The following is a 13,374-nucleotide window of genomic DNA, read 5'->3' on the forward strand; positions in this document are numbered from 1 at the left end:
TCTCATTGAGTGTCCACATCATAACCTTGCAAAAGACACGCTTGTTCGTGCCTTTTTCAAAGGGCTTTTACATCACCATAAAGAGGTTCTTGACATAATGACTGGGGGTAGTTTCCATAGTAAAGGTGTCTCTGAGGCTTATAGGTTTTTGGAAGATCAATCTAAACGTCAAAATAACTGGGGGGTAATGACATCCCCCGCTCCAGTAATTCATCTTCAACAGTTAAGGCTGCCAGTATGTTTGAGGTTAAATCTGATCCTGAGCTTAAAACTTTAATAGAATCTCTCACTAAAAAGGTAGAAGCCATTTCTGTCCAACAATAACCTACTCCAGTCATGAACGTCAACACTCTTCCATGTAATTTCTGTTACAACCTTGAGCATCCCGACTCCTATTGTCCTCTAGTCTATGAACAACTATCTGCTCAACCGGACAATATTTATTTCATTAATAGCGAACCTAACGCGCCTTGGAGACAACATCCCAACTTTGGTTGGAAAAATAATCATCACGTTATACCTCCAGGGTTTAATAATCAAAATGTTAGGCAAGCGCCAAATTACAATTAAGCTCCACCGAGACAAGGACAAGGACAAGATAATTATAATAATTATAATAATAATTATAATACTAATAAAGGTATCGTTCTGGTTACTAATAACTATCGCAACCCACCCGTTAATAATTAACGTGAGATAGTTCCAATTACACCAGCTATTCCCACTACACCTTCACAACCGGATCGTCTCGACGCCTTCATACAAGTTAGCCAATAGCTTTTCCAATCCATAACTCAATCTAACCAATAGGTTTTACAATCCATTAATCATTTAACCCAACAATTAACCCAAGAGAAAACCCCACCAAAAGGTGTGTTTCTAGGTCAAGCCGTACCTAATCCTAAAATGCCAAACACAGCCTTTAAAGTAACCGGTAATCCTAGTACTGAAAATATCAATGTAGGTGAGCTAAATGCCATCACTACTCTCCGTTCTAGCAAAATGGTTGATAACACCGTAACGATGCCTGTTCCCCACAAGCGGTCCCTACACCTGATATTTTACTAGATACTGAAGTCGTAACTGATGATCCTACTCCTATAGAGATACCAGTTAAACCTCAATCCAAGAGGAAAACGGCCAAGGTTAAAACTCCTATTGATCCATATGCTAAATATAGAGAGAACCCACCATTTCCCCAAAGACTAGCCATGTTACACGAGGATACTAACTTTGATGAGATTAGGGAAGTTTTTAAAAATCTAACGATTAACCTACCTTTTCTTGATGCTATTAAAAAGTTACCACAACATGCTAAGTTTCTAAAAGAGTTGTGCACTACTAGGCGGAAGACCAATATACCAAAAGACGTCTTTTTAACTTAGCAGTTCCAAATTCTATCTGGACATAATGGAATCGTTAACTAGTCGTTCTACTGTACAATGCACCGTGGGAGATACCCATACGACGACTGCGCTATTAGACCTGGGGGTGAGTGTTAACTTACTCCCTTATTATTTATATAAAAAATAGGTCTACAGGAGATGCAACCTACTAAAATGACGTTGCAATTGGCTGATCGATCCATTAAGTATCCTAAGGGTGTTGTTGAAAACGTGCTGGTTAAGGTTCAAACTTTTTACTACCCAGCAGACTTCGTTATCCTAGACACAGAAGTCAAAAACGACTCTGTTCCTATCATTTTAGGGCGTTCTTTCTTGGCAACTGCCAATGCGCTCATAAACTGCCGCGATGGTTCGATGTCCATGTCCTTTGGTCATCTTTCTATTGAGGTAAATGTTTTCAAGATGATGAAATAGTTACCTGATTCATCTATAGATGGGGAAGTTAGCATGATCGAGAGCTTAGCTCAAGATTATTTCAACAATACATTTCTGGAAAATCAGATACACCAGTTCCTTTCCTTCGGTAGCTCTGACTTCGACAATGACTCCTACTTAGAGGAAGTCAGCGCCCTTTTCGAGTCTACCCTTATTTTAGATTCTTCTGAAGCTCTACCTTTCGAGTTTGAAGACCTCTTACCTAAACAGGTCTTCACTACTCAAGACGAGGATCTTCCAGAATCCTTTTTGCCAATTCCTCCCACCCCTGTGCTCAAACCTCTTCATGCTGAGTTGAAATATATCCAATTTGATCCGGATGGTAGTCATCCAGTGATCATATTTTCTCAGTTATCTGCTAATGAAGAAGCACATTTGATTAGGATGATTAGGGAACATCGTTCCGCAATCGGTTGGCCCCTAGACGACATTAAAGGGATTGACCCTGGTATATGCACGCATCGCATACATTTGGAGGATAATGCGAAGACTTCACGCGAACCTTAGTGTCTCTTGAACCCTACCATGAAAGAGGTGGTCAGGGAGGAAGTCTTACGGTTACTCGATGCGGGGATCATATATCCCATCTTCGATAGTGAATGGGTAAGTCCTATTCACGTACTCCCTAAGAAATCGGGGGTTACCATTGTTCGTAATGTTGTGGCTGAATATGTTTCCACGCGTGTTCCTATGAAATAGAGAATCTGTATTGATTACAGATGCTTAAACGCCATGACACAGAAGGATCACTTTCCTTTACCCTTTATAGATCAGATGCTCGAACGTCTAGCTGGTCATACTTATTATTGTTTTTTAGATGGCTATTCTGGCTATTTTCATATCATTATTGATCCTGATGACCAAGACAAGACTACATTCACATGTCCTTTTGGAACATATACGTATAAACGGATGCCTTTTGGTTTCTGTAATGCTCATGGTACCTTCTAGTGGTGTATGCTTCATATTTTTAGTGACATGGTGGAGCGCTTTATGGAAGTTTTCATGGATGATTTTTCTATCTATGGAAACTCTTTTAGTGAGTGCCTGTCTAACCTTTCTCAGGTGTTGACACGATGTGAGAAGAAAAATCTGGTTTTAAATTGGGAGAAGTGCCATTTTATGGTAAAGAAAAAGATAGTGCTAGGTCATATTGTATCTAGTGATGGCATAGAAGTAGATAAGGCTAAATTGGATAAGATAGCGTTTTTACCTATACCACGGACTGTCCGTGACATTAGAGCCTTCTTAGGCCATGCAGGTTTTTATAGGTGTTTTATCAAGGATTTTTTGAAAATAGCTAGGCCTTTAACTAATTTGCTTTTAAAGGATGCCATCTTTGATTTCAATTTTGATTGATAGCAGGCTTTGGCAACTTTAAAAGCTGCTTTAAATTCTGCACCGATTATACAGCCTCCCGATTGGTCTAAACCTTTCGAGTTTATGTGTGACGCTAGCGATTATGCTATTGTTGCTATGTTAGGACAAAAACTAGATGATAAGTCGACTATAATTTATTATGCTAATAAAACTTTAAATGATACTCAACACAATTACACTACTACTGAAAAGGAATTTTTAGCTGTGGTTTATACTTTAGATAAATGCTACCTTTATTTGGTTGATTCTAAGACCTTAGTCTACACTGACCATGCAGCTCTTAGGTACCTTCTTGCCAAAAGGATGCTAAATAGAGATCGATCCGATGGATTCTTCTCCTGCAAGAGTTTACCCTAGAAATTAAGGATAAACAAGGGGTAAAAAATGTGGTAGCAGATCACTTATCTAGACTTACCAATGATAGTGATAGTGATTCAGAGTCTATACCTGACTCTTTTCCTGATGAACATCTTTATGCTATTTTTTCTGTACTATGGTTTGCAGACATTGTAAACTACTTAGTTTCTGATATTATTCCTGATATTTGTTCCAGGAATGAACGTAAAAAGTTTATGGCCAGAGTTAAACTATACTACTAGGATGAGCCCTACCTTTTTAAGTATTGTGCGGATCAAATTATTCGTCGTTGTATTCCCCAGTGGGAATACTATGAGGTTTTATCCTTCTGCCATGACAAAGAGTGTGCTGGCCATTTTAGTGGTATGAAAATGGCAGCTAAAGTTCTTCAATGTGGATTTTATTGGCCTACCATTTTTAAAGATGCCCAAGTTCATTGCAAGATGTGCGTTTGTTGCCAACAACTTGGGCGTATTACTAAACGTAATATGATGCCTTTAAATCCCATTTTGGTGGTGGAAATTTTTGATGTTTGGGGCATTGATTTCTTTGGTCTTTTTCCTATTTCCCACGGTTTTGTTTATATTCTTGTTGCAGTGGACTACGTTTCCAAATGGATAAAGGTCATGGCTTGCCGTAGTAATGACCATAAGACAGTTGTGTATTTTGTTAAGGAATACATTTTTTGTCAGTTTGGCATTCCTGAAGCCATTATCAGTGATGGGGGAACGCATTTTTGCAACAGAGTTGTTGCTTATTTAGTTAAAAAGTACAGAGTTACCCATAAGGTGGCAACTCCTTATCATCCACAAACTAGTGGCCAGGTAGAAGTCTCTAATAGGGAATAAATAAAATATTAGAAACTACAGTAATTCCTAATAGGAAAGATGGTCTAAGCGTCTTACTGATGCCTTATGGGCATATTGGACTGCTTTTAAAACTCCTATAGGTATGTCTCTCTTTAGACTTGTGTTTGGAAAATCTTGTCTCTTGCCCGTTGAATTAGAGCACCGTGCTATGTGGGCTATAAAAAGCCTTAACTTCAATTATGATGAGGCTAGTGTCAGGCGCAAATTGCAATTAAACGAGCTTGAAGAAATCCGTAGCGATTCTTATTATCTCGCGAAGGATTATAAAGCTAACATAAAACGAGTTCATGATAAACAAATTTTGTATAAGGAGTTTGTGGTTGGTCAAAAGGTCTTGCTTTACAACTCCCATTTGCACATTTTCCCCGAGAAATTAAAAACCCGTTGGTCTGGTCCTTTTATGGGTACTGAAGTGACCCCTTACGGGGAAATCACCTTGTTGAATCCCAAGGACAACAATACCTTTCAATTTAATGGCCAATGATTAAAACATTTTCACAAGTTAATGTCCCCTGATGTGGAAGATGTCCTTTTACAGGACCCTGTCTATGAGGACTGACCTTTGTTGTTGGTGTACTTCACTTCATTTCCATATATAGGTGAGTGCACCATTCAGGTAACCGGGCCATCCCTTTGGAGTATGTGGCTATAAGTACCAGATCCTAAGTCCATGTTTAACATAATTCACGTGTTCCACTCTTACATGTTTTCTCGGTTTTTGAGTCATGTTTCTCTATGGTGTGAATTATGTTTTTATTGCTGTATTGTTTTTCCTTATATTAATCCATATTCATAAAAAGTAAAAAAAAAAATAAAGAAAACCATAAAAATTGTAATCTAGCAAGTCTCGGGAATCTGACTTTAAAAGACCCACGTGTTTAACCAAATTTTCTAAACCCTGTTTTCAAATTTTGTTTGGGGGTAGAGTGTCGGTTTTTCAATTCTTGTTCACTCAACTTTCTATTCTTGTTATTTATGCTGTTTAGTCATATTTTGATTTAGGTTGATACTATCTATGAATTTAGATTCCTTTTTCTCACATAATTTATGTTATGCACGCACTACAAGGCATTTTCCATTTTCTTATATGTTAACCACGGTTAGATTTGAGTTTTTTTTATAGATCATTGGATTGTACTCTCTTTGATGATCGTTTTCATAGCTCATTCGCAAAATTCAAACCGTTAACGAATCAGGAATCTTAGTTTTAATTTTACGCGGCATAGGATGGAATTGGTATTTCCGAATTTGCTTTGGGCTTGGGCCCAACAAGTTAAACCCCACATGTTTAAACTCCTTCGCATTCTTCATCTTCTCCCTACCTCCAAGAACAGCATCGAACCAAAACATTAAAAAAAAAAAAAAAAACAAACCACCGTGACCCACTCCATTTTTTTTTCCAAAAGACTTTAATTCAAACTCGTTCCCCACCTAGTAGTCACCCCAAATTCAAATTCTAAACCCCAATGGCTTCTCAAAACCGAAAAATTCTTTCGAAACAAGGTTTCACTTCGAACCATTTTACACCCTTTTAACAAGTGATGAGATGATTAGTAGGACGTGGCGGAAGTTGTGGTATTCGACGAATGATTTTTATCACACCAATTTGGTGTTGAATATCTATAAGAAAAGGGAGATTGAGGGTCAGAAGATTTATGTGATGGTGAATGGTACAAGAAGAGAAGTGTGTATAGCTATGTTATCTAGGATTCTGGGCATTGAGGCAAGACACAACCTCGTAATCACAATGCAGGAATCGCAGTGGGGTGGGATCAAGGCATTGATGAAAGAGACTATATTAGAAGGATAGTACAATGCGAAATCGCATTGTGTTTGACAGTCATCTCTGAGAACCAACCAGCTGATTGTAGCTCAGTGGCTTGGTAAGAACATCATTGACACCTCAAAAGTCAGTGACATCGCACTACTACAGAAAAGCTCATATACCACTGTTATTTACAGTGGTAAAAAGCCTTTAGCCACTGTTTTCATACCGTGGTAACAACCACCGTGACAAATACTTCTAACAAAACCGTGGGGAAAAGTATCTATTATATACCACGATTTTAAGTAAAACAGTGGTATTAGGATTTACAAACCGTGGTTAATAGTCCGAAAAGTTTGGTCTTATATTTACAAACCGTGGGGAAATAGTGATAATATATAATGACGGTTGGACACAAACCGTAGGTTATATAAACTAATTATACCTCGGTTCTTATCAAACCGTGGTGTATAGTCATTACAAACCGTGGGTTATATAAATTGTTTATACCTCGGTTCTTATCAAACCGTGGTTTATAGTTTTTTTTTTTAAAAAACCCTTTTTATTTGATTCTAATCATATTCATTCAACCTGCAACCTGCCCATTTTCACCATATATATCCACACTGGATTTAAAAACACATTGCTCAAATAAACAATTCATAGTGCAACACAAACAAAAGAAATAAATTTACACATCCAACACAAAGACATTGAATTGCTAACACAATTTGAAAACAATCCCTTCCCAATCGAAAAATCCAAATTATAATCAATACAAATATATTATAAAAACCTCCAAACCAACTTATTCTATTTTGTTTTGCATTCAAATAACTTCACCAAGAACATCCTCCTCTATGTTGGCATTCTCGTCCCAAGAACATTCAGCCAAGATTAAACAAAATTTGGTCACCCTACAAAAAGAAATAGTCGCGATTATTAAAAATAAAATAAAAAGTACTCATTCAAGGATCAAAACAATTAAAATCGGTGGCATATATTCATTCAAGGAATTTACCCCCTGTGGACTCTTTTAACAAGCAAGCTTACAAAAAAAAATGCAAAGATTTGGCACCTTTCTAACAGAACGAAGGTAAGTGAATGCATGATATAAATAAATATGCTACAAGTACATAGAGCTCGGATAATATAAGCATAAAGAACCCGGATAATACCTTACTCAAATAGCAGTGATGATCATCAGATTGGAGAGCATGCAATTCTTTTTTTTTTTCTTTTGGTCTTCTTGCTTTTCCCCCTTCATCGAATTGATACCCTACACAACACACCCAACAACAACAAAATGATCTATCGAGCTAGGAAAGTGTCACGCCCCAAATCTCAAACAACTATATACCTAAGATACATGACTTTTTCTGGAAAAAATTTAGTAGAATCTCCTCTGTATTTTCAACATTTCATAAATAAAAATTCTGTCATAACCTGAAAATTTAAGAAATATACTTCTCATTGATTAACCCAGCTTAACTTAACCGTTTCGACCAATGCCAGGCAGCGCTTAAGTAACCGGTTTTGCAAAATGAGATCACTGCGACCAAATTTGTTGAGACAATCTATTCATACAATCATGATGTATAAAACTATGTCAGTTAAGCACCACCGGCCCCTTTGGGAAGAATAAGTACACTTAGTAACTAAAGTAGACCATCCGTCTCCGGTTGAGAAAAAGCCAAAATCCTTCATATCATGGAAAGCAATGGTTCTTGTTTAGATTTATGTCACCAATTTTCTTAGCTCATTAAACATATGGTCACTAATTGATTAATGGCATTGGACCTTTACTATTACCACCCCTTTATGGAAGGTGATAGAAAACCACATTTCGAACAAGCAAGACTCGGATGAATGAATTCAGAGAAAAAGAAACACCTGCTCAATATCTTCATCTGCGAACTGCAGTAAGGGTCTAAAACCTTTATTGGTGCCAGCATTGTTTAGCTGTTGAAAATTAGCAAAACTAATTAATTAGAAGAAATATAGGAAGAGATCACTAGGAAGGAAGGATTCAGATATACTACTACGAAAGTAAAACTAGGAAGGATTCAAGTATTTCTTTCAGTGATAAATAATGAACAAAAGAGCTAAGATGTATGCATCTGGAAAGGATAGCACCTCACCTTCCTTCTGTATCCGACTACTTAGTTGACCTATTTTAGATATTGAATCCTGAAGATAGGAATCTTGAGCTTCATCTTTTGGATCACTTCTCGACCAGTCTGGAAGAGAATGCCATCTTACAAAATCTTCTAAGATGCACCCGAGGGGTTTGCTGCTTAACAACACACAATATTTAAAACATGTGAGTTTAGATATTGCTACCATTATACAAATACACAAACTAGCATCAAGGCAACTAAGCACCCTAGGGCCTTGAAAATAAAGAAAAGGTTCACTACACTTATACTTCACCTTGAAAGCTTGCATGTCGAGAGAGGAGTTGAGAACATCCAAAGACCACAAGTGAGAATTCAAATATGGGGATTGGTTATTAAAGAAAAAAAAAGTACAACATGACGATAATATTTATGCTAGGGCAGGTAAAAAATTCAGACCCCCTTTGATGAATCAGTTATCTCTTCACTGCATTCAAACACTAAAAGTTCAATATCACCGGGCAAAAGAAAAGAAAGAAAAAAACAAAGGCGGATCGCTTGCATTTTTTTAGAGAGTGGGTGACAGCTTGTATCTCGGGTTGTTTTGCTTATTTTTTATGCTCTTTTTTCTTTGTACTCATACGCCTCCTCAACCTACATGGTTAGGTTTCCAGATGGTTGATGAGCTCCAAGTCGAAGAACAAGATCCCCGTGCTAACTCTAGCATAAAGTGTAGAGCTTGAGCCAAGAGAAACCATCTTTGCTTTTCCCGGTGTTTGGACCAGCTTCTCTCATTATAGACTGTAGTGAATCGAGGGCCATGGAACAGCCATCGAATCTTCCTGAAATACAACAATTAATAACCTGCAATTGTTGATACAAAAGACAGTATTGAGATATGGACTTTCATCTAGTGGCACGTGAGGTAATCGGGTCGTCCATCGACCATAGTCTTCTCAACCGCATATTTTAAGGATTCATCAATTACTTTTCCATGTTTTTCATATAGTCTCAGATTAAAGATTTAGTAATACAAGATCAATGCATTCCAACAGATTTACAATGCTATATTAATCCTATCATCACCAATACTTAAATCAAAATCAGCATATATTAACAACTCCATGATGAAAAACCCGAACAATTGAAGTCCAACAAATGAATGTGATGGAAAGTCTAGTGTGACATAGAGTGGTCTTTCTATAGAATTAGATTCACCACCACTCCCCTAATTTATTAACTTGCAGCACCAATATCTAATAGTATATGATTCTAATTTTCATCAGACAAACATCAACACTGAAAACAAGAATTCATAACAATTACATCACAAATCTTAATTGATAAAGGACTATCAGCGACGCGACGACAATTCATATCTTTGGGTGAATGCGATAGGATCAGATGTCTACATTTCTCCGGGTTATTACGATTCAAAGAGTTTACGACTTTACGCTAGATTTATTTTTACTATTTTGATACATCATTCTATGAACAAGATGGTCTTGTGTAAATGAAATTGATTGTTAAATTAATTTTCTTCAAGTACTACCAATTTACTTATACTGCGGATCTAACTCTACACCAAAATAATGCCATTTTTCGAAGGGTCTTGAAGCTTCCTATTATTTCAGACAGTCTAACAACAAAACTATATGGAAGGGCACCACCAATTTCTCTTGGAAGAGATGTCATCATTGAACCAGAAACATTCTTCCTTCTGGGAAAAGGTCCCTCTGCAAATATCTTGCAAATATTACAATGAAAGTGAAATATCTTTTGGTTTATATTAAACATAAAACAGACTGAGAAGGGAACAACAAAAACAAGAAGAAGAAGAATAATCACAGTAAAATGAACATATGAGTTAAATTGAAAGTAATTAAAATTTCAAACTAATCTAAGAAATCTTACCTTCCAGTAATGACAATATTTCTTGGACCAGCCTTATAATGTTCTTCCAAAACCATATTGGAACCAATCATCGTTCCGATTATAATTCCCCCAAGCCAACTATACCATATCAAAGTATCCAATTGATTGTTCCCACCTTCAAACAAAATTCACACAAAACTTTCTCAATCCAAAAATTCCAAATTATTGTAAAATGTCCCACCAAATTATGAAAAATTCAAACCTGACAATTGAAATCCAGTTGCAAGTATGACTCCAGTACTCATCATAGTCACAAGATATCTTCCAACTTTAGTAGCACACTACAATTCAAATTTAACCAACAATAAGTTTATAAGCAAAATAACATAACAAGCATATTATCCACAAATCTTACCGAGAAGAAAAGCCATTGTTATCGCCCCTGCTAACATAAAACACACACACTCTCAAATGGTTCCAAATGACCTTTCTTAGTTTTAGCCAACACTGCGGCTTTCAAATACTCAAACGACGAATAACTCAACACCCCAACAGGTAACTTCCTAAGCAAAGTCGCGATATAACCAAAGATATAAACCCAATATCCCGCCTTTCGTAAATATACTCAACAAAACTTGCCAAGACCTACCCACCACAATCGGGCTTACATCCTTTGAGTAATAAGCTCTTTCGGCACCATTACAAATTGAAGACACAATATTCCCCATTGCACCAGGCAGTTGGTGGAATTAAAACAGATGGGTATTTACTAAATTTCGATTAAAACAACTTTCCAAACTCACAAGTACCAAAATAAATTGCGGAAAGAAAACAGTTGAACCAACAATTACAGCAGAAATGCCACTATAAAAACCCAATATCCCTTTGCTTGGAAAGTTTTCACAATGACATCTACACTTCCTTTGTAAATTTGAGTTGCCCCTTTGGTTTGTAACTTTGTTTTAATAGTGTCTAAAGGTAAAAGCATATAAAGTAAAAGCACCGACCATACCTCCAAATTTGATGAACCAATGAGTGCTTTCTCAAAAAGTTGTCAAGTTTTTCATCAAAGTTTGAATCTTTGGACTCCTTTTAGCGATGGGGTTAATCCAATTTTTTGATTTGGGGGTAGAAATTTTTTGTTCCATTAAAATGGAAATTGAAGAGAATGTGATATTGTTGTTTGGAGGAGATAAGAGAGTGTCGTTGAAATGAGTGAAAAGGTTGTCGAAATTAGTGAGACTTTAAAGGTAGCGCTCGGGTTTTGGAGGTGGAAGACCAAGTGATGCGAGAGCTTGTTCTTCATTTTGAAGGTAGGGTCTTGCGGGGTTTTGGTAGGCTACCTTTGTCCACGGTATCCAGGCTATTTTGCAAAACATTTGCCACCTTTTTTGTTGAAACTGTGGGATATATGAATATCGAAGCACAAATTAACTGATTTTGAGTCGTTCCGCGGTATATCGCACTTTATATGCCACTGCTTTATGAGACTAGTGGTATTTGCTTGTGCTGAAATTAGAAAAGCTATTCTTACCGTGACAAATGCCTATTAGCCACTGTTATTAGTGAAACCGTGGGATATACTCTTTGACCTACCGTGGGGAATGAGCATTTATGTAGTAGTGTCGGCTCGTCTTGTCTGCACATTCTTTGGGTCCTTCAGGAGAAGAGGTATGCATTTTGCATCCTCAATTTTGTGATTGTTGAACTTAGAGGTGTTGGAATATATACTACCCCCTTCCCTATTTTGATTACTAAGATCATGCTGCATTTTGGAGTTGTTCTGAAAACTCAGCAGATTATGTTGAAGTTACATGCAAATGCAAAGATTTGTAAAGAAGGTATTCAGAAGATGTGGCGGTTGCCTGAGGATAGGGGTGTTGAGACTAAGTCAGAGGATGATGATGATGAGGAAGACACGGCATGTTTTGAGGCCGATGCCTTGGAAAAGGCTACTTATGATGTAGAATGCATGGCATTGCTTCATTGTGGCTTGTGTTCTCTTAATACCATTTGTGAGGATCTGCAGACTAGGCAGGTTAACATTCATCAGAATTTTAAGGAGCTCAGTGCTAGTAATCGGGAGCTCCAGGCTAACATGGAGACCCTAGTTCAGCGTGAGGATGAGTGTTGGGGAACCATGAATGCATTTATGGACCAACAACGCCGATTCCAAGTAGAAGTTCTACGACGCTTGCCACCTGATGGGGGTTCTTCTTCGGATACCTCTGTGAGGTGTGAGCGTTGTCAGTGCAAGACGGATGATTCTGGCCCATCATCGTCACGTGGCTAGTTTTTGTTTGTATTTTTGTTATGTTAAGACTTGTTTTCTTGTTTTTCGTAGATTTTGTTTCTAAATTGTTAGTTAAGTAGTTAATATTTGAATTCTATAATTGCTATTTTATTTTAATTTAATTTGAAGTTATTTAGTTTCTGGTATATGTTATGTTGTATCATGAATCTCTCACCCTTTCAACTTGTTTGGGGGTGGAATTATTTATTTAGAAATGCCTATATCAGATCCACGTATTTTTTGTAGAATTATTATCGTCTGCTTGATACTGATTTAATTATGTGAGAATGTTGCTATTTTGGTGTCGCTAGAATTAAAAAGTGTTGGTTGTTGCAAACTCAAGGAGTCATAACTAGATGATTGCTATTTTAATTCCAACCAAAAAGCTATTGCTTTGGTTTTGGAGCATGCCACTTGTTTAGTTCTATTTTGGTTTTAGAAATATCTTTTTCCATCATGTTGCCTTAACTAGTTGGGAAGCTTGTGGAACTTAGAAACTAGTTCTCTATAAATCCTTGGTGCACTATCAACTTCACATTACATCTCTCACTTTGCCTTTGAATTTTCACTTCATAGGACTCATCCTACTCGGAGTGCGCACACCCTCTGTTTTGCCTATACTCAAAGTGCGCATGCCCTAAAATCACTAGACATCGAGTAAGGCAAAAGCGCACGCCCTTCCACGGACAAAGTTGAGCGCGCCTACGCCCTTCACCTCCACAGCCACTTCCAGTTCTGATTTTTTGTAGGTTCTTCCTAGGTTGCTTCCAACAGTTCTAAAGTTTGTTGTGTGATATGAAGTCTCCTCAGGTCATACCGAAACTAGTCTTTCGAAGATTTGCTTGGGAGCGAAACCTATGGAGGATGGTTCCGTGAA

At 37.3% G+C, this 13,374-nt stretch overlaps 1 pseudogene; it reads right to left on the reverse strand.

The window, feature by feature from the left end:
• Nucleotides 1–10,649: 10,649 nt before the first annotated feature.
• Nucleotides 10,650–11,583, reverse strand: LOC147504524 (protein MITOFERRINLIKE 1, chloroplastic pseudogene; annotated as a pseudogene).
• Between the last annotated feature and the right edge of the window lie 1,791 nt (nt 11,584–13,374).

This window comes from Coptis chinensis, chromosome 4 (genome assembly GCF_015680905.1).
Source record: "Coptis chinensis isolate HL-2020 chromosome 4, ASM1568090v1, whole genome shotgun sequence".
Taxonomy (NCBI): domain Eukaryota; kingdom Viridiplantae; phylum Streptophyta; class Magnoliopsida; order Ranunculales; family Ranunculaceae; genus Coptis; species Coptis chinensis.